This window comes from Salvelinus sp. IW2-2015, linkage group LG11, assembly GCF_002910315.2.
Source record: "Salvelinus sp. IW2-2015 linkage group LG11, ASM291031v2, whole genome shotgun sequence".
NCBI classification, from domain to species: Eukaryota; Metazoa; Chordata; class Actinopteri; order Salmoniformes; family Salmonidae; genus Salvelinus; species Salvelinus sp. IW2-2015.
The window spans coordinates 10400982-10422854 of NC_036851.1; the positions used below are offsets into that span (position 1 = coordinate 10400982).

General features: G+C 45.5%; 1 pseudogene; it reads left to right on the plus strand.

Moving 5' to 3' along the window:
- The window catches only part of LOC111969769 (semaphorin-3F-like), an 82385-nt pseudogene that overhangs the window by 35276 nt on the left and 25236 nt on the right, over positions 1-21873 (plus strand).

Genomic DNA, 21873 nt, shown 5'->3' on the forward strand with positions numbered 1-21873 from the left:
GGGTAGCCATTTGATTAGCTGTTCAGGAATCTTATGGCTTGGGGGTAGAAGCTGTTAAGAAGCCTTTTGGACCTAGACTTGGTGCTCCGGTACCGCTTGCCGTGCGGTAGCAGAGAGAACAGTCTATAACTTGGGTGGCTGGAGTCTTTGGACATTTTTAGAGCCTTCCTCTGACACCACCTGGCATGGAGGTCCTGGATGATAGGAAGCTTGGCCCCAGTGATGTACTGGGCCGTATACTCTACCCTCTGTAGTGTCTTGCGGTTGGAGGCAGAGCCGTTGCCATACCAGGTGGGGACGCAACCAGTCAGGATGCTCTCGATGGTGCAGCTGTTGAACCTTTTGACGATCTGAGGACCCATGCCAAATCTTTTTAGTCTCCTGAGGGAGAATAGGTTTTGTCGTGCCCTCTTCACGACTGTCTTGGTGTGTTTGGACCATGATAGTTTGTTGGTGATGTGGACACCAAGGAACTTTAAGCTCTCAACCTGCTCCACTACAGCCCCGTCGATGAGGATGGGGGCGGCGTACTCGGTCCTCTTTTTCCTGTAGTCCACAATCATCTCCTTTGTCTTGAGAGTGTGAAAAACAAGATGAACTAGTCCCTGCCTCTCATCTTTTTCTCACTTAATTTTTCCTCTGAAAGTTTTGTAGAATTTAGCAACTTGAGTGTCTCTCTCTCTCTAGTCTATAGGCTTTATCTTTATCTATAGATGTCTCTTTATAGATCTGTGACGTGATCCATAGCGATATGGACAGTCACAGGCCTTTTTACTATTTTAGTAACTGAAGCAATGCAAAGTCTCCTCCAACTCCCCCACATAACCCTACACTGCACACTGACCCTAGTTGTCACGGGTGAGAAAAAGGTTGCAGGGTCATAGGGTAGGATGTCCCATCTGTCTGTCAAACATGAAAGGGCTAAAGTGACTGGCTGGGCGATGGTGTTTTAATGGGCTGGGTTAGTGTGTCAGTCAGCACGGGGAGTTAAAAAGGCTCTGGATTACCGAGACAGACAGTAATCTATAGGCCTGTCAGCCTGTCCGTCAGACCAGCCTTGGGCAGCGTCTCACTAAATTACAGAGGAGGATGAGCAAGAAGGGCCTGCCCATTCCAGACTATTCACATTACCCATCGTAGATGTAATGGCTGCCGACATGTTTAATCTTGAAGGACAAATCTTCCTTTCACAGCACATGAATTTGCACTATTGGAATGTAAAATGGCAGTTTTAGCCTGCAATTATTTTCTGAACGTTCCTCGTTTGAAAGGTATTCGGCCCATTAGGTTTGAAGAGCGTTGGCTTTTATTTTTCTATTCACTCTCCTGTTTGGCTGTAGAGACCCAGACAGACCAGACAAACAGACGTCCTTTAGGACAAGGCACAGGGTGTCTATTAGTTTGGACCCCACGTTACCTCTCCTATGCAAGATATATAATTCAAGGTCATTCAATATTTCATGTTGGACAGCAGAGGTAGATCTCTCGTCACACCTCTGACAGGATACGTTCTCAGTTCTCACCTTGTCAAACCAGCCTCCATTGAGACCCTGTTCATATCACAACAACCTAAAGCGACAGGAGTGTTTGTAGTGACTGAGGTTTCAATGGGGTAATGGGTTCAACAGTGAGATGTTTTGCCAACCGTTTACTGCCATTACAATCACCTCCACAGGCCCTTTCCACTATTTCCATCGAAAAACAAACTTCTATAGCACTCCCCTCATGACAACCCCAGCCCTAACAGACAAACAAATGGGACAGAGGGGAGGAGTCAGCCTTGAGGATCTCCCTGTCAGTCAGAGCACCCTGCCGACTCCTCTTTCTCCTCTCCCGCTCCCCCTAACCCCCATCCACCACTCCTGCTGCGTTCTACTCAAAGCCTGGATCACATTTATGATGTGTGTGAAAACACCAGAGAGTGAGTGTTTGTATGTAGTCTTTTACGCTGCTTCCCATGAACGAGATCCAACCGAAGTTTGCTGTATTCACACAGTCCGGTCATATTCAGAATGGTTCCATTGTGACAATGTAAAAGAGAGAGAAAGTGAGAGAGTGAGAAGATGCTCCTGGTTGGGATAAACAGAGATGGTGGTGGGATGCTCTCCATGCACACCAGCTGCTCTATTGCTCCTCTGCGTCTCCGCCACTGATTTCAAAGTGCACTTTGTGTTGAGCGTGAGATCCTCTGGGCCGCTCCCATCGGAGTGGTCACGCCGCCAGGGAGTAGGCTGGCTGGATCAATGGCCCGTAATTGACGGTGGTTTGTTCTTGTGGGGAACCAGACTCCAGTGGGGGTGTTTAGCCCTCGGATGAGCTGGTTCAGAGACGTAGAGAATCTAAAAGCCAAGGGCCGGCATAGAGATGGGAAAACAGAGCTCACATTTCTGAAGATCCATTTCCCAATCTCTCCCCTTCTCTATGTCGCAGAATAAAAACAGCACAGGAGTTAACTGGGATAACTTGTCAGAGGTTTCAGATTGTTTGAGATATTACTCTGGAATTCTCTGAGTAACCCGTTGGTTAATATGTTATTTTAAAGCCAAGGTCATTTTGAGAGGGTATAACAAACCCGAGGGAGAGAGTTTTCTCTTTGAGTGTAATTATCCACAGAATCCTTACGCTGGGTCAATGCAGTATTGATTTGTTATCCCGTACCTGTGAGCAGCCTAGCTGCCGGTAATAGAATAGATTAGTCAAGGAATGGTATGTTTTATCCTTTTTCTGAAGACTTCTCTTTAGGGAATTTGGGCAGACAGGAGACTTGACCTTCAGCAGAATCCATTGAATGGAATGGAATAGTATAGTAGCACTTTGTCAATAAAACATTTGACAGAACTAGTCAATCAAGCAAATACAGACACAAACAAAAAAGGTTAATATTTTATTTATTTCTCAGACCATTCCACCAATGGGTTGAACGGGAGGCCATACAGTAAGCATTGAGGAGGGATAGGAAAATGAAATATAAGACAGATACTATACTATACAAACACAGATCAAGATGATTGAGGTTGTTTAAAGAGGTGATTTCATATTTGTCTTGGTGAAGCTGAAATGGGGGAGCATTTCGTTTTGGTGGGGGGTTGATGTCTCCCCCATCATGGACTCCATGCCTGTCACATCGTCTTAGTGGCAGGGCCTCCGTCTGCTGCTCAGTGAGCACAAAGCCTGTCAGCTGAATGAGCCAGCCTCTCTGCAGGAAGGGCCCAACACTGACACCCCATCACAGACCCACGCCTCCACGACTCCACGCCACACAGCACAACAACCAGCCACCACGCCCTCTTTATCCCACTGTCTTCTGCCTGTCACATGGCATTAGCTGCAAGAGGTTGGGCTTGTGGTCTCTGTTGACACCTACCTGGTCGGGGGTGACCCTGGCCTTTGTGTCCCACAGACGGAGGGGTCAAGTGGGTGTATGCAGGGCAGGCAAAGCCCTGGATGCCCCCATCCTGGAGGAGGCAGAGGGGTTTGAGACTTGTAGTGTGATAACCACCCAGACCCTAGTGACCCCTGTTCTGTAGGGCAGCTAGCCACAACATGCTGATGACTCTGAGAGGGGGATCTGTAGGGTTGAGGGTTGTAGTCACTCCCACCCAGTCACGTTGTATAATTTATTTTCACAATATAGACCTGTCCCCTCTCCCCACTGGCTCTCTTCATTCCATACAGAGATAGGGGCTTTTATGAGGTACCACATCATGCAACAAGAAGAGTTAAAACATTCTCTATGGGCTCATCACATGTGCTAAGGCCCCATGCGAGCCGTTTGAGTCTTATTTCACGCATCTACTGTCATCCATCATTTATAATATAATATATCATTATAATTATTATAATATAATGATGAATATATATATGCCATTTAGCAGGCTCTTTTATCCAAAGCGACTTACAGTCATAACACATTAACAAGTCCAATACAGCAAATGAAAGATAAACATCTTGTTAATCTACCCATCGTGTCCGATTTTTTAAATGTTTTACAGCGAAAACACAACATATATTTCTGTTAGATCACCACCAAATCCAAAAAACACACAGCCATTTTTCCCAGCCAAAGATAGTCACACAAAAGCAGAAATAGAAATACAATGAATCACTAACCTTTGATAATCTTCATCAGATGACACTCATAGGACATCATGTTACACATTTATGTTTTGTTCGATAATGTGCATATTTATATCCACAAATCTCGGTTTACATTGGCGCCATGTTCAGAAATGCCTCCAAAATATCAGGAGTAATTACAGAGAGGCACGTCAAATAACAGAAATACTCATCATAAACTTTGATGAAAGATACATGTTTTACATATAATTAAAGATACACTGGTTCTTAATGCAACCGCTCTGTCAGGTTTTTTTTTACTTTAGGAAAAAGCATACCATGCAATAATCTGAGACGGCGCTCAGAAATACACAACATTTCTCCGCCATGTTGGAGTCAACAGAAATACGAAATTACATCATAAATATTCCCTTACCTTTGATGATCTTTCATCAGAATGCAGTGCCAGGAATCCTAGTTCCACAATAAATCGTTGTTAAGTTCGATAATGTCCATTACTAGTGTCCAATTAGCTACTTTTGCTAGCACTTTTAGTTCACATGTCCAAACGCTGGCGCCGGTCCAGGCGAACTCGGACGAAAACTTCAAAAAGTTATATTCCAGGTCGAATAAACTGGTCAAATTAAGTAGAGAATCAATCTTCAGGATGTTGTTATCATATATATCCAATAACGTTCCAACCGGAGCATTTCTTCATGTCTGTATAAGTAATGGAATACATGGCCATTGCATGACTAGCGCGCATGACCAGGAACTAGCATTCTGCCAGACCACTGACTCAAATAGCTGCCATCCGGCCCCACATCACACTAGAGGCTTCATTCCAGACTGTTGACATCTAGTGGAAGGCGTAGGAAGTGCAAACAGATCCATATATTACAGGGAATTGAATAGGCGATGACTTTAACATCGACCCTTCTCAGAATTCTCACTTCCTGTTTGGAAGTTTGCCTGCCATATGAGTTCTGTTATACTCACAGACATAATTCAAACAGTTTTAGAAACTTCAGAGTGTTTTCTATCCAATAGTAATAATACTATGCATATATAAGCATCTGTGACAGAGTAGGAGGCAGTTCACTATGGGCACGCGATTCATCCAAAGTGAAAATGCTGCCCCCTATCCCAAACAGGTTTAAGGGACCATTTATTATGATCCAGTGGAATACTATTTAGGAGTGAACCATAATACCCTGAGTCAGAGTGAACTAGCAGGCCCTTATTGCACGCATCACGTATGCACTACCTTGAGGCTGCTGGCAGGATCAGACAAGGCGTGGTGGTGGGGAGTGAAGTTGTCCAAGGTAGCTAGGGGATAAATCAGAACACGACATTAACGCACCACGCACAGCCTGAGAGATGGTGGTGCCAGATTCCTCTCCCAGAACTGCCATGACAACACCTTCAAAGAATCCACAGTGTTATGGATGGAGAATGGTGGAGGGGATATTAAAACAAACAGCGGAGGTTGATACATGGAAATAGTGTCTGAGAGACGTTGGCTCAGTTTCCCTATCATTCCTTGAAATAAGAAGCAGAGTTTTGGTTCACTTCCACTACCCGTCACCTTTATTTCAATGGAGCATCCCGATGCTGATTAAGGGGTTGATTGCAACGATTGAGCAAAAATACTTTCACTGAAGTAATACATGAGATCCGTGGTTTTGGAATGAGTTCAGATCCACAGTGTAGTCACACTGCAGAATGTTTTGTGACACTGTAAACTGCGTTGTAAAGGTGGTTGCTCTTTGCATTTGACTAAAGTATGTCTCTGGCAAGATGCATTATGGGTGACCAAATGAGTACCTGGGACTTAACCGTGGGTAGATGTCATGTTGAGTCTTGGCCAAACTATTTTATCCCTGGCTAGCTGGTCCAGAGTCTGAGATTCGGCATAACCTGTGGCCTGGCTTAAAATGACTGTGAAAGGGCACACTGTGGGATGCAGAGTAAATGTATCTTTCTCCACACCTTTTCAGCCTTCAATCTTCTCCTAGAAAATCAGGTGATAATTCTTGTTCAATGGACCATATTTCCAGTTGCTTCAGAAAGAGTGTTTGCATGCTGCACATTTCCTGTGTATCAGAATGGATTGCCGTACTGTAGCATGGCAAGACAATTTGCTTCTACATCTGATATAATGAATAGTATGACTGTTGTTATACCTCCAGCTTATTCTAAACAATACAGTGTTTGCCTTCTTCTTTACACTTGGTTAAATCTGATCCCTCTAAAGCGCTGAGGAATGAGGTCAGGGGAATCGTAATGTTTTTGTTGGCCACATTGTACGCTAGATCCATCTCAGACAGAGTAGTGAAGGAACTCCAATCACACCTCACCTATGAACGTAATCGTACCTGATTCTGTGAAAACAACCTCTGGCTAACCTTATTAATTTCTCCGTCCTAAAAGTGACTTCTTACGCTCGCCTTTCAGTCACAGGTTGGTCAGACAGCGAAGTAATGCAACCAAGCCCACATTACTGCCAGCCTCCCATACAGCATAGGTTTCATTTGTAAACTTCCAGCTGACTTTCTGTAAACCAAACCTAAATTATACAGGTAGCTGTAGGATGATTGTACACTCATTTTACAACCTTGCAGTAAAATGTAATTTTTCACTGTTCAACCCTGAGCCAGAGTGACTATATGACTATAATTATAGCTTGTTTAAATGCTCTACTACAGTACTATATAAGCCCCTCTCTCTTTCTCTCTCTTTCTCTCTCTCTCTCTCTCTCTCTCTCTCTGTGATGTGTATTTAGCAGCCCTTTCCCTCAACACGACATAATTGGACAGCTGAGGCTGCAGTCTGGACATGTTGAGGTATAATGAGGGAGGGAGAGTGACATTTTTTCTCTTGTTTGCTACTGACGTAAAGAGACAAAAGCATAGGAAGACAAATGAAAGGGGAAAATGAAGAGAGAATGGAGGATTTTGACATGGATAGAGAGGAAAGCGTCAGACGGAGAGGGAAGAGTTGCCTGACTGTACAGAGTGTTCATGTAAGTCAGTGTGAATGCTGCTGGAGCCTCATATCTCCGCAGTTCTGCGCTGCTGGCCTTGTATTTCTATTTAAGGCCAGACAACTTTGGCCACCTGGGAGGGACCCTACAAGTCCAGTACCTCCTAACTGGTGTGGTTCTAAAGAAAACGTTCCACTCAGCTCACACCAGCTCTCTTTCTTTCCCACCTCTGATGGTCACAGCCAGCCATGTCGGTCAGCGTTTCTCTCAGTGTCAAGCCACTCATGGTTAGACCACGGAACGCCTCCCAAAGCTACGCCTGGGACTGTGACTGAGTGAGCTGCTTTGAAATGAAAATGAAAACCGAGTGGAGTGTTTTCTGCCCCCTTCAGTCAACCTGTAGCATCTCTTTCTGTAGCTTTTTTACAGTCATTCAGGCTCAGTGTCAGAGAGTTGCCAAGGCACTCCTGCTGCCAGGCTAGCATTGATACCTGACAGCTCTTAGGCCATGCTGTCAGACTCCTCCACCCTGGGGACTCCTCCCTCCATTCTCACCCCTCTACCCCACCACCATCACTCCTGTCCTGCGGTTGAAAAAGGACCTGGCATCCTAGGCTCCCCTCGCTGCCCTGGAGTGGAACACCCTGAGTGGGGAGAGGGAGAGCGGTGGATGGCTCTGTCCCAGTAGACCCTGAGGCAACACTCAGTCCTAGTTGTCTCTCTAAATATACCTCCTAATTACCCGCACTCATTTCCCCATCTACCTCTCCTCACCTACCCCTAACTACCCCTACCTTCCTCTCACCATGCGGGCCACGACCCTGTTACAGGAGAGGGGGAAGGGGAAGACAGCGACACTACTCCCCAAATAAAGCCCAGCACTCCATTGTATGTGTAAAGATATGTGGGAGGAGCATAGATCAGGCTAAAGGATCAACCTAGTGCACCCCCTTTACTTAACCCGTGGGGCTATGTGTGTGTTTTGTTTATATAATCCCCAGAGGAAAAACACTTTATGTAGGGTGGGAAGACATGTTCGATCCTTAAGTGAGTAGAAAGTGAATCTCCAGTGTGAATCCATCATGGGCGTGTTAGTGCAGCTGTCGGTGAGAGTGTGCCAGGTCAGAGGTCTGGTGGAGATAGAGAGAGATAGAGAAAGAAAAAGTAGGAATCGCCTGTCTTTTTCCACGTAAGGCCACGGTGAGGATTTGGAGGTTTAGCGAGGCCTCCACTTCTTTGAGAGGAAGAGAGATGGAGAGATAGATGGATGCTCTGTTCATCCACACCACCATCAACGTCTCTGTCTCATTATTCAGCGCCTCCCTGCTCCCTCTGACCTCTGCCCTCTAGTCTCAGCACCGGGCCAGCTACACACACACAACCACCCTGACCCTACCCCACCACACCACCGACTAGCCTACAGCACAGCTACAACAATAAACACAGCTTCATCATCATAACAGAGGCTAGCTTAGCAGCTACGTATACCCCACTGCAGCCTCTAATCTACTATGAATCCCCCACACCCACGCGCTAGCTCACTAGCCAGGAGCCCAGACAGCGCCGCTGGGATACAGGCCCCATGGTAAACAAACAAAGAGAGGAACCATCGTTCCCCACGTTCACCAGAACCCAGAGATTAGTGTTCTGAGAAACGGGGGAGCCAATAGACTGATGTGCTGCAGGGCAACAGGGTTTACGGTATTAGCAGCTCTGCATAAATTTAGCATATTTTTGGCATCTCCAAGACAATTTTTTGCTGTTGAATATGGAAACTATTTTTGGAGATTCTTGGAGACATGTTAGAATGATTTGGTGCAATATGCTTCTTCTTTTTTTACAGCCTATTGTTTGTTGGAAGGATGCCATTGAATACAGAGAGACAATAAAAAATCATATGAAAATGACTGTCAAGGTTCAGGTCACTGGCAATATTAAATTCAGGGACAACTCAACCCCTCCTCCCTTGACTGTCAACACCTTTCCAGTGTCTGACCATTTCACCCTCCTCCAGTATAGTTTTTCTGATGGTAACCCCGCCCCTAGGCTATTGCGCATATAAGTCTGGGATATCAACGATTCAAAGTTGGCTTTAGTGGAAGTGACCATCGAGTTATATGGGAGTAACCTTACTGAGTAAAGTATTTGTCATAATTAAAACATTTTGCAAATCATACGACTGTGAACTGTGGCTCCAAATGGAGGCAGAGCCCAGGCAGGAACTTGAGGTGAACAAGACACATACGCGGGAGGGTTAGGGGGAAGGTGTTGTGGGAGATGATTGTGGGAGATGATTGTTTGGTGCCAATGCCTATGCGCCAGGAGTTTGACGCGTTGGTCCATCCAAGGTCTTTGCACATTTGGACGGGGGTCTCTGGGAGCTAAATTATTCTGATGGAGGCTGAAAGAAGTGCCTCTCCACTCTCCCCCTTCTCATCCCACTCCACATATCCCTAGCCCCTGATTGTGATCAGGCAGAGGGGCGAGCCACCCTGACCCCTGAGATAATCCCAGATTATGCTGAAGCGTGTATGGGACCAGGATGAGCCTTTTCACCAGCCCCCTGGTGACCTTTCACCTTTAGCCCCTGACCATGGGCTGCTGCGGGTCGGGCATCTGTCCATGGCCTTGTTTGGCGAGGGAGAGGGAAGGGTGTAAGCGACAGTCTCAACTATTTACCTCAGAATAATACTGTCCCACCCAAACAACCTCCCAGAGCTCAGTGTGTATTAGTGTGATCTAAACTCAAGGATTGTCCTCTACTACTTTTCCCCAAGTGCGGAGTGCAATTGTGCTCATTTGGTTAGGCAACTTGATTATTGTGCTTGCAAAACGGAGAGATTACAGGTCTTTTCTGGACAAAGTACAAGTGATGATTCATGAGTTGAGTTTGCTTGGACTGTTTGGTTGAATTATGCTTAAAAAAGCCATTGGCGTCACTCTGGAAAGCATGTCACTTTTTGTTCAGTCAGTCGGTAACATCCCCGGCTGGGTTCTGGCAAGGACAAAGGTTAGTGGATGGGATGTGGCACATTTGCAACTGCCTTTAAATTGACTGATGATGGTATAGTATGTATTCACTCATCTTGAGGCAACTCCTTCCGAAGCAATAAGTCCTCTCCTTCTTCCACTCACATCTGCAGTTGATTCACGTCTCTTTTCTCCCAGTCGTTCTCCTTTAACGAAGAGAAGTCAATATCATGTGCACTGACTAGAGGGACAGCGAGAGAGAGAAAAGTCCTGTCATCCGAAACAAGGCCAGATAGATTTTGATAATCTCCTGTTTCCACCCAGGAGCTCAGCTGAAGGAACAGCGCTGTTCGAATCATCAGTTATCTCTTCCTGATCTCTGCACTGGGAGATAGGTGTCCCTGATTGAATGTAGGGATCAGAGATCTTTGCTCACTGCTGCACTGTCACACGCGCGCACACACACACATGCGCACACACACACAAACACTGATACTTCGATACACACACATGGATACACAAACACACACACACTGTCAGTCATAGCTGTGGAGGAGCATGAGAGCATCGGAGTGACAACCTCCAGAGGCTCGGAGATAAGACTTAATCTGGTGGCAATTATTTCTCCTTGACAGGCGAAGGTAAACACCAATCAGCTCCTGTGACTTGTGTTCTGAGTCAATAGTCCAAGCCCAGTGGTTGTTGGTGGTGGTAGGGGGCTGATTATGAGGTGTCGATTGGAGACAAACACCAAGCTGTCACATCACAGTTCCCTGTGATAAGGGGCCTTTCTTTCTGATCAACCTGGCTCTCCAGTTACTCTGATGTTCTGGATGTCATCTCCAGGGGTTGGAACAGAAATGATTTTCAAATCGTTTCGTTCTGAACAGAACCATCATTTTTCTGGTTCCGTTCCACTGTTCCGACCAGCAAAATAAAGTTCTGAACCGGGTCTAACTCCCAAATGTTTTTTTTTTTTTTGTACATTAAGCTCGACATTAAATTACTTCAGCAATGGATAGAGCAGCTTGCTATGGAGTTGCATTGGACAGACAAGTGTTGTGCAGGGTGCAACATACGACTGAAATTTTGCAGGTGAGGAGAGCGCCGGGCATGAAGTGCTGGGCGTCTTGTTGTCATGACATGCATTATCTGAATTAGGCCTACAGAATTACACCTAGGAGGAGCGGCTTCTATGAAGGAACTTTGAATGTCTTTGAACTTCAGACCGTTGGCTTAAATAACGTTGGACCGGAGCTAGCCCTTTGATCATGACTCTTAGTTCAATTACGTTACACAGCCTCGAGTTTCCGAGGGCTAGACCAAAGCTAGATAGCTAACATGCTTGTGTGTGTAGGCCAGCACCAGAGTTAAAATAAAAACACGTCTTACCTTTTTGTAGTTAATCAATTGAATGTGAAAGGTGATTGCTATAGTATCCTCAACTAGCATTGAAAAAGTGAATCCATTGTTCTCTAATTGAAAACGCTCTCTCCCTAATTTCTGAATCATGCCTGTAACAGGCTTTGGAGAGAGGGGGAGGGGCAGGTAGCCTACACGCACATGCTGGCAACGATTTTCAGCTGGCAGGCAGGCAGACACTGGAAAAGGTTTCTGAGTGACAGTGAGGGCTTTGCATAGGTGCTTTGTTGCCTTTTTTTGTGGGACTGGAAACAAATGCCCAGAACGTAAAATAATATTAACCGGTTCCCATGCTTTTCAATTAACGGTTTTGTTCCGGGAACAGTATAGATCACTTGTTCTGTTTCTCAAAATATGACCTTTTTCAGTTCTGTTCCCTGAACCAGTTCCAACACCTGGTTCTCTCTGTGTCCCTGACTCTGTGAGGCTCAATGAATCTTCTCTTTTTCTCACGCTTGCTTTTGAACACATAATTATGGGCAATTCTGCGGTAACAGAGTGACGCTGAGATTTTTCACTTTAAAATGTATGCCAAACAAAAACCAGTGATTACAAAGTTAAACAAGCAATACAACTCTATACAAAAGGACGACTTCTAACAATTTCCACGGAAAATTTTACTTGGATAACAGTGCAGATGCAAAGTTTGGTAACAGAATGATGATTTGTGCTGTTGGTGCCCTCATTCTGTTACCAAACTTTGCATCTGCACTGTTCTTCAAGTAAATTTATTTTTGCAAAAAAATGGGAAATTGTTAAAAGTGGTCCTTGTGCATAGAGTTGTATGCTTTGTTTAACTTTGCAAGCATTGCTTTTAGTTTGACATGCATTTTAAAGTGAAAAGTCTCAGCTCTGTCACCATGGAATTGCCCTTATACACTCATACCAAATCATGCAATCTTTCTGATAGGGATTCACGTACGGCCAAGATAAGTGTGGCCGTCTTTGTGTCCCTTGGGCTTGGGGCTCAGGCTGGGATTGGGGCTCAGTCTGGGCTTGGGGCTCAGGCTGGGGTTGGGGCTCAGGCGGGGGTTGGGGCTCAGTCTGGGCTTGGGGCTCAGGCTGGGCTTGGGGCTCAAGTCTTGGGTTGGGGCTCAGTCTGGGCTTGGGGCTCAGGCTGGGGTTGGGGCTCAGTCTGGGCTTGGGGCTCAGGCTGGGGTTGGGGCTCAGGCTGGGGGTTGGGGCTGGGAGTTGGGGCTGGGTTTGGAGCTCAGGCTGGGAGTTGGGGGCTGGGGTTGGGGCTCAGGCTGGGTTGGGATGGAGTGTGGGGCTGGGGTTGGGGCTCAGGCTGGGGTTTGGGCTCAGGCTGAGAGTTGGGGCTGGGGTTGGGGCTCAGGTTGGGTGCTGCTGGACAGGTTCACATTGTGTCCTTGGCGGACGAGGAGAGTGGAGATAGATGTGTGGGAATAGGTAATAGATTAGAAGAGAAACAGTATTAACTATTGAGAAAGTATTATTTTCTTATATGTAGCAGCTCGTCAGTAGGGTTGCAAAGGGTCGGAAACTTTCCGGTACATTTCCGAAAATTTTCTGAAATTTTCCATGGAAAGGTAAGCCCGGCAATTTGGGGAATTTTGCTTAAATTATCAAAAAAGTTAGCTTATAACAATGAACCTTTTTTGTAGGTACACATAAGGCAATTCTCGGTCTTGTGGCATATTTTGGTTAAACTATCCCCAATTCAATGGAATTGCACCTCTGCATGCAGAGTGCACTCTTCGATCACATGTACAGCTGATTCTCAAGATATGGCACGCTAATGAGATGCTATTGAGCCCACACTACTACACTGTCTGAGCCAAGGACAACATGCTTTCTGGTAAGTTTTGAATTACAATTGTATGACATACCTGCTTTTTTGCTAACTAGTATAGTAGCCTACAACAAAGTGTGTTAAAATCATTTCTACTTGTTAACAATTTCTGCTAGTTATTTTTTCTACCATGCCGATTATTATTATTTGACCATGCTGGTCATCTATGAACATTTTAACATCTTGGCCATGTTCTGTTATAATCTCCACCCGGCACAGCCAGAAGAGGACTGGCCACCCCTCATAGCCTGGTTCCTCTCTAGGTTTCTTCCTAGGTTTTGGCCTTTCTAGGGAGTTTTTCCTAGCCACTGTGCTTCTACACCTGCATTGCTTGCTGTTTGGGGTTTTAGTCTGGGTTTCTGTAGAGCACTTTGAGATATCAGCTGATGTAAGAAGGGCTATGTAAATACATTTGATTTGATTTGATGATTTAGCTTGCTTGAGCCTGCTAACTGAGGAGTGTTAATTCACCTGTTTCCATACATGTTTAATTTTAAAACAGTTATCTTACAAAGGAGTTGTTTAATCTAACTGCTTAACTATTTATTGTACATGGAAATGTATTTGTTGTTTTTTTTACTCATTTTCTTCTAATCTTTACAGGAAATGCCACGGACGCTATCGGATGTGTGGAGACATTTCCCTGCAGCTAATTTAGAAGGAAAAGCTGTGTACATTTGCAAATACTGTGCCAAATCATATGTGAAGAATGCAACAAAGATGCAGAATCATCTGGCCAAGTGCATAAATTTCCCTCAGCGCTCACAACAAGCAACCTCTGACAAAAGTCCCTCTACTTCTATTCAAGGTGAAAATTATAAATCAGACACCTTATCGATAGCAACAGCTCATGGTCCTCCTGGAATCAGAAGTTGTTTTGACTCAATGGAGGAACGTAGTCAGAGAAATGCTGATGAATATCTTGCTCAAGCTGTGTATGCAACTGGTTCACATCTGATGCTCACAGGCAATGTGTATTGGAAGAGATTTCTGAATGTTCTTCGCCCAGCATACACCCCTCCAACCAGACATGCTTTATCTACTCATTTGCTGGATGCAGAGTTCAAGTGAAGGTCAAGCAAATCAAAGAGAAAGCAGACTATATTGCAATCATCTCTGATGGGTGGTCGAATGTTCGTGGGCAAGGAATAATTAACTACATCATCTCCACCCCTCAACCAGTATTATACAAGAGCACAGACACAAGAGACAACAGACATACCGGTCTCTACATTGCAGATGAGCTGAAGGCAGTCATCAATGACCTTGGACCACAGAAGGTATTTTCACTGGTGACAGGCAATGCTGCGAACATGAAGGCTGCTTGGTCTAAAGTAGAGGAGTCATACCCTCACATCACACCAATTGGCTGTGCTGCTCATGCATTGAATCTGCTCCTCAAGGACATCATGGCACTGAACACAATGGATACACTCTACAAGAGAGCCAAGGAAATGGTTAGGTATGTAAAGGGTCATCAAGTTATAGCAGCAATCTACCTCACCAAGCAAAGTGAGAAGAATAAGAGCACCACATTGAAGCTGCCCAGCAACACCCCTTGGGGTGGTGTTGTCATCATGTTTGACAGTCTCTTGGAAGGGGAAGGAGTCTCTCCAAGAAATGGCCATATCACAGTCTGCCGATATGGACAGCCCTATCAAGAGGATCCTCCTGGATGATGTATTTTGGGTGAGAGTGGTAAGCAGCCTGAAACTCCTGAAACCTATAGCAGTAGCCATTGCACGGATCGAGGGAGACAATGCCATCCTGTCTGATGTTCAGACTCTGCTTGCAGATGTAAGAGAAGAAATCCGTACTGCCCTGCCCACTTCGCTGTTGCTCCAAGCAGAGGAAACTGCAGCTCTGAAATACATATAATCCTCAAAATACAGCGTGAATCCCTGCCTGAAGCCCATACACGACGCAGTGTACATGTTGGACCCAAATTATGCTGGCAAGAGCATCCTGTCTGGTGCAGAGATCAACAAGGCCTATGGTGTCATCACTACTGTGTCTCGCCACCTTGGCCTGGATGAGGGCAAGGTTCTTGGCAGTCTGGCGAAGTACACTGGCAGTCATGCCAACATATCTCATCAGCCACCTGGTGGAAGGGATTTTGTGGATCTGAGGCTCTTTCCCCTGTTGCCTCCATCATCCTCCAAATCCCACCAACATCAGTTGGTCGTTCTTTGGGAACACACACACCAAAGCACGCAACAGGCTGACTAATACAAGGGTTGAAAAATTGGTGGCCATCCAGGCAAATTTTTGGCTTTTTGAGCCTGACAACGAGCCATCCTCAACAAGGTTGGAAAATGACAGTGAAGATGAGGACTCAGAGTCTGATGTTCAAGACGTGGACATTGAGGAGGTCCAGGGAGAAGACACGGAAGCCTGAGAGGAAGACAACCAAAGCTTTAGTTTACACTATCATTTTACAGATGTGTTGAAAACATTTTTGGGAGATGCGATGGATCATTGGGGATCATTCAATATTTTCTTTCTTTTGTTGTTCAGTGAAATCTTCCCATGTGAAGAGTCAACTAATTTAATTAAAGTTAAATTTGTAACTAAATTGTTTTTTATTTATTTCTATTGGAAGGATTTAATAATTTGCAATTATGTCTACTTTTGACTAAAGGTTTATGTTTCTGTCTCCATATGATATGGTAAATATATCCAATGCAAAAAACATCTACATTTAAATGGTATTAATATTAATTTGCATATATTCCCGTTAATTCCCATACATTCCCGTTAATTCCCACGGAAAGTTTCCACTGAATATTCCCCAAAATGCGCAATCCTACTTGTCAGTATGGTCAAACGGCATCGTATGCTCTGTATCATACATGCACGACGACACACACACACCACCCACACATGCACACATACACCCCCCACACACACACGCATGGCTGGAGACAAGCCAAAGCAAGGTGAGCAACACCTTCCCATTATGGGACTCTGAGTGGAGACGGGGAATTCAGACAACATGCCGGGGATGCCTGTGCAGGTATGTGGGATATTCTGCTGTCTGCACCTTCCTTCCTCCTCCCCTCCCCACCTCAGTGCTGCAGGCAGATCAGGGGCGATCTCCAGGTCTGATAGCGGCTCCTCACACAGGAAGAATCCTGTCGGGCTGAAGGGCTCCACAAACTCTCACAGCGCAGTTCACTCCCCAGCAGATCCTCACACAGAGAGACCTGGGCAGGTCTACAATGGGTCTCTCTCTCTGTCCACCAAGGACACAGTGTGACCCTGTCCAGCTGCACCCAGTCTGTGTCCTAGCCCCCAGCCCCAACCCCAGCCTGGGCCCCAACCCCAACCCCAGCCCCCAACCCCCAGCCCCAGCCAAGCTGCCTGTCCACGCACCTGGTAGAACAGAACAGTGAGGGAGCAGAGGGATCAAATCAACAGGTGGACAGACAGACCGTATCATTTTACCACCAGATGTCACTGACATGCTGGCCTTGGTCTGTGGTAGACAGAGCTCTTCACTAGTTACATTCTCAGGCCTACCTATGATGCAATGTTCCATTAGGTCTGCCGCATGTTCCATTAGGCCGAAGTCATCCCATTATCGTTTGCAATACCTTTTTTCGTTCTCCCTCATCTCACCTGTCATTTTACCCTGAGCTGCAGTAAATGGGACAGGTGCTTAAATTCAACGTCTCTTTCCTCCTTAACCTTATCTCCTCACCATAACCATAAGGTCCTGGGAAACACGTACACACACACACCCGTGGAGTTGAGCCCTGTCTGACTGTGGGTGGTTGTGGTTACAGAGGCCTTGGTGAGAGCTCCAGTGGTATATACCAGGTCCTTCTGCTCTGGGTGGAACACTTGTATCCCATCACGGGTGGAGTTTTATCACCAGTTTGCACTGAATGCACAGTTTATGTGAAGGGAACGTTTTTCCTCGATATGCTTCCTCTCACTTTCAATATATCGATATGAAGATAAAACGATCTGATTCGCAACTGAGAAGAGCATATATCTCACAAGGATCACGTGCAAATACTAAATGTGCACTCACTGCAATTGAAGTCGCTTTGGATAAATGGAATATAGTATTATATCATCACCGAATGATTTCGATCTACTACTCAGTGTAGATGATAGCTTCCCCATCCCGTCTCGGTAGGATGATGTGGATTTGAGAGCCATCATCATACCATAACTTGGATATCACCATGCCTCTACCAGTAGCTTAGTTACAGTGGATACATGCTGGAACCTGCTTATGGCAAAGGAAATTCATACTTCTCAGCTATGCCAGATTGCACTTCAATTTGCCCATGGCCCATGGCGACGGGAAAGGATACGCTGAATGAGAAAGATACGCCGTTCACCAGGAGTACTGGGTGCCAGTCAGTCTTTCAGTCCAGTGTACTGTAGGTGTCACAAATGGATTGCTAATCTGATTCGGAGGTGAGAGCGCTAAGTAGCCGTACAGCCAGTAGCCCCGTCCTGGCTGTGGCTTGTGTCCAATCCTGTGTTCATTCCTTCGTCCATGTCATGTCCTACAGTATTCCTTTTGTGCTCAGTAATTCTGGACAGATACAGAGGAAGAGGACAGACAGGCAGGAGAGAAGCAGACATCTCAGCTCAGTGTGGATCCCGTTCAGTCACTCCCTTGGAGTTTCCCCCCTCCCTCCCTCCCTGTCTCCAGATCCCCAGTCAGATGTCATGCAGGGGCATGCTTTACTGTACGGTTGGCACTCCTGATGCTTCTCATTCAGCCAATTTGAAACTAGAGACACCTCCCATGTTTGACAGTACAGTCAGTTTAGCCACAAGGAATGTGCATCGCACAGTCCCATGCCAAGATTTTTTTCCCTCTGTTTTGTTTTATGTTAAACATAGCCAGAGAATGTTTCCATTATCCGATAATGCTCTTTGCTTACAATGGAAATTTGCTCTGAGAAAGAAAATGCAGAAAGGTTTGAGATTATTTTTAAGATGATTGTTGGATGCAGTGATCGTTCCAAAACACAATTACATGAAATGTCCATTTTGCAAAACAAACCACAGTGCACAAGTAGCATTTAATGTAACTTAAGACTGTAATTATTCTATTTTAAAAGTGATTCATTTAATGTAATGTTTTGATATCGTTTCATGGCAGAGAGCATGCACCTCCGCTGTATATTTGTTTAACTAAACTCAGCAAAAAATTAGAAACGTCCTTTTTTCAGGACCCTGTCTTTCAAAGATAATTTGTAAAAATTCAAATAACTTCACAGATCTTCATTGTAAAGGGTTTAAACACTGTTTCCCATGCTTGTTCAATGAACCATAAACATTTAATGAACATGCACCTGTGGAACGGTCGTTAAGACACTAACAGCTTACAGACGGTAGGCAATTAAGGTCACAGTTAGGAAGTGAGTGTTCTGTCAGTGTTCTGACATGGCCAGTGAAGAGCCCGGATCTCAATCCCATTGAGCAAATCTGGGACCTGTTGGATCGGAGGGTGAGGGCTAGGGCCATTCCCCCCAGAAATGTCTGGGAACTTGCAGGTGCGTTGGTGGAAGAGTGGGGTAACATCTCACAGCAAGAACTGGCAAATCTGGTGCAGTCCATGAGGAGGAGATGCACTGCAGTACTTAATGCAGCTGGTGGCCACACCAGATACTGACTGTTACTTTTGATTTTGACCCCCCCTTTGTTCAGGGACACAGTATTCCATTTCTGTTAGTCACATGTCTGTGGAACTTGTTCAGTTTATGTCTCAGTTGTTGAATCTTGTTATGTTCATACAAATATTTACACTTGTTAAGTTGTTGAAAATAAACGCAGTTGACAATGAGAATCACAATGGAAATAAGTCCCAGACTTTATTGTGTGTTATCCTCGATGATTTTATTCATGTGCATGTATGGCTTTTTCAAGTTTTATGTGTGCTTGTTTTTTAAAAATGGTCGAATTAATCAACTAAACTAAACTAAAGATAGTGAGAGGACGTTTCTTTTTTTGCTGAGTTTATGTTGCCCTGATTAGTGATTTGAATTAGAGGCTCCACTGAGTAGCTACTGTACGTCCCTAATGGTACCCTATTCTCTATGTAGTTCGCTGCTTTTGACCAGAGCGCTATGAAAGTAGTGCACTATGTAGGGGACGGACTCGAGCAGAATGTGCAGATATTAAGTGTGCTGCTATTTCAACATTCTCTGTAGGTTTCTCAATATCTGTTATAGTTCATGTATTGTCTTCTTTGTTGCCAGCTGGAAAATACAAGTGTTCTTAGCAGCCAATTTCAGAGTTCTATATCTGTAGGTTGTTGGTCTTAAGTTATCTCTGTCTGGTCGCTACACTTGAGCTATTTCACTAAGGGTTAAACGATTTCTATGCTCTACATCAGAAATGTTAGCAATTGATTTTAAAAAATTGAGAGATGGAGAGACAGGTTATTGGAGTATAAAGAGGCAGTTGAGAGATGTCCTGATAGACTGACACGAGAGGCTGGTGTGACTGATAAGGTTTGTGATGGATGTCTGCCTGTCACATGTAATATTCCTATGTCTGTCTGTCTCTCTGTCTGGGTCTGTGTCTCTCCTATGACCTTGGACTTGCTAGGGACTTTGGCGCTGCCTAACTTTCCCCCGTGCAGTCAAGCGTTAGAAACAGAGCAAGCAGGCGGCAGCGGTCCCATTCAAATGACCCTGAGTGCTAATCTCAGCGCGGAGGTGATGAATGCCACATGTCAGCTGGTGACGGCTTGTCCTCTGAACTCAGCGTCTCCAGTATCCCCTCAGCCCGGTGCTCCAGCCAGCAGCACCACGGGATGGGATGGGAGTGATGTCTGGGCACGGCAAGGAAGGGCTGGCTGGCTGGTGTCCCGCCTGCTGATGACCTGAGTTGACAACAACACAGGGCAGCTCAGCCTGGGGTGTTTATGAAGGGAGATGACCTTTTAATGTGTGTGTGTGTGTGTGTGTTCTGTATCTGTTCTGGAAGGGGTGCTCTTGTCTGTCTGTCTGGGTTATGGTTAGTGAGGGTTAGTGCATGTGTTTGGAAGTGCGTTCACGTTAACAGAAGGAGAAAGGGAAGACGTCTTGCACTTTATATCACCTCTGTGTGTGGCTAGAGCACACCTGCTAAACCATAACAATACCGTTACAAAGTTTCCAAAAGACAGAAGCTAGCGCTCACCACGTTAACAGCTGAGGACCCCTCTGCCAGCGGATCCATGTCAGTTTTACAGTTACACCATCTCCTGTGTCTCTGTGTGCAGTGGAGAGCTCCCCAGCTCACTCAATAATTTCTCCCATCTGGGTAAACACAATATTATACACTTTTATTTCCACATGGACAGATGTTCACTAAAGCTGTTGTGGGGAGGACTTTTTTTATTGAGAGTAATCTGTCTCCAGCTTTCTCCTTTCGATTCAATGCAGCGTACAATTCGGTGCAGGGGAGTTGAGACGTAGTAGAAGTTACAGAAGACAGCGGGTCATTTGTCTGCACCCATTGGAGTGGAAAATGAACAGGACTTCCATCGTGGTGTCCTCTGGGACGCTCGGGATCCAAGTGCTGGATCAACTTTCCCGAGCCGCACGGAGAGAGAAGGCCCACCTTGAGGGAGAGAGATAGATTGTCTGTCAGATTCCCGCCCAGCTAAAGTCTTCTCTCACAACCTCTAATGGAGCCATTTTCATACCACACCAGATTAGCTGAAACTAATGGCAAGAGGAGAGGGATAAAGTTCTACTCTGTGTCCCAGACCTCCCATCCATCTGCCCTCACGCCCGCTGATCTCACACAGAAGCGCACACACACACTAATCCACGGCAGCAATCTGCCATTAACGGCAGAGATGAGTCATTTGCGAGAGATTTTATTTCCAGATTGTTTAAAAAACCATTACGATGAGTTCACATGACAGTTAAAGCTACGTATAATATTGGACTGTGGTGTGACCAGAATGTTTCGTTTTTTTTAAGTAATCCTTTTTTTCTTTTTTTAAGAAGTTGTTCCTCTCCGTGTGTTGGCAGCCTGATTCAGCTGGGCTGTTCTCTACAGGTGGCCCTACAATACTAGAACACTAGGACTAGAGTCACGTTACAAGTCTTCCATTACCAGGGCCAGATCAGAGATGATAGCCGATATCTGGCACGCAGGTTTCAGCCTCCTTTGTCTCTCTCCCCTCCCCGCCCCCACCTCTCAGACAGGCTAGGAGGTTTATGATGGCTTATGATATTGTGCAGCATGGCAATTGTACATCGAAAACACTCTTCCTGTAAACTCAGGTTGCGTTTTCTTTCTTGAGTGTGCCTTCCTTTAGTTCCCACGTTACAGCAGAACAGATAGCGTCCATTCCCTGCTAGTCGTGCATCACCCACAGTCTGACGGGCACCTTTTCATTTGGACTTTTTACACAGAGTGAAAACGTCTATGGAAAGGCTCTTCGTGTGTCACGTTTAGGATGTGTGTATCACATTTCTATACTATGAGTCAAACCAAAACCGTAATAACAGGCCGTGAAGGTCCGTGTTGCATAGAGAACAACTGACTCCAAACAACAGATTGGAGTAGCAGGCTCGCTCCACCACAGCTACTGTAGATGTTAGCTGGGTAGTGGGGGTGTCGGAGGTCTAGATTTGGAGCGTGTTTTTATGAG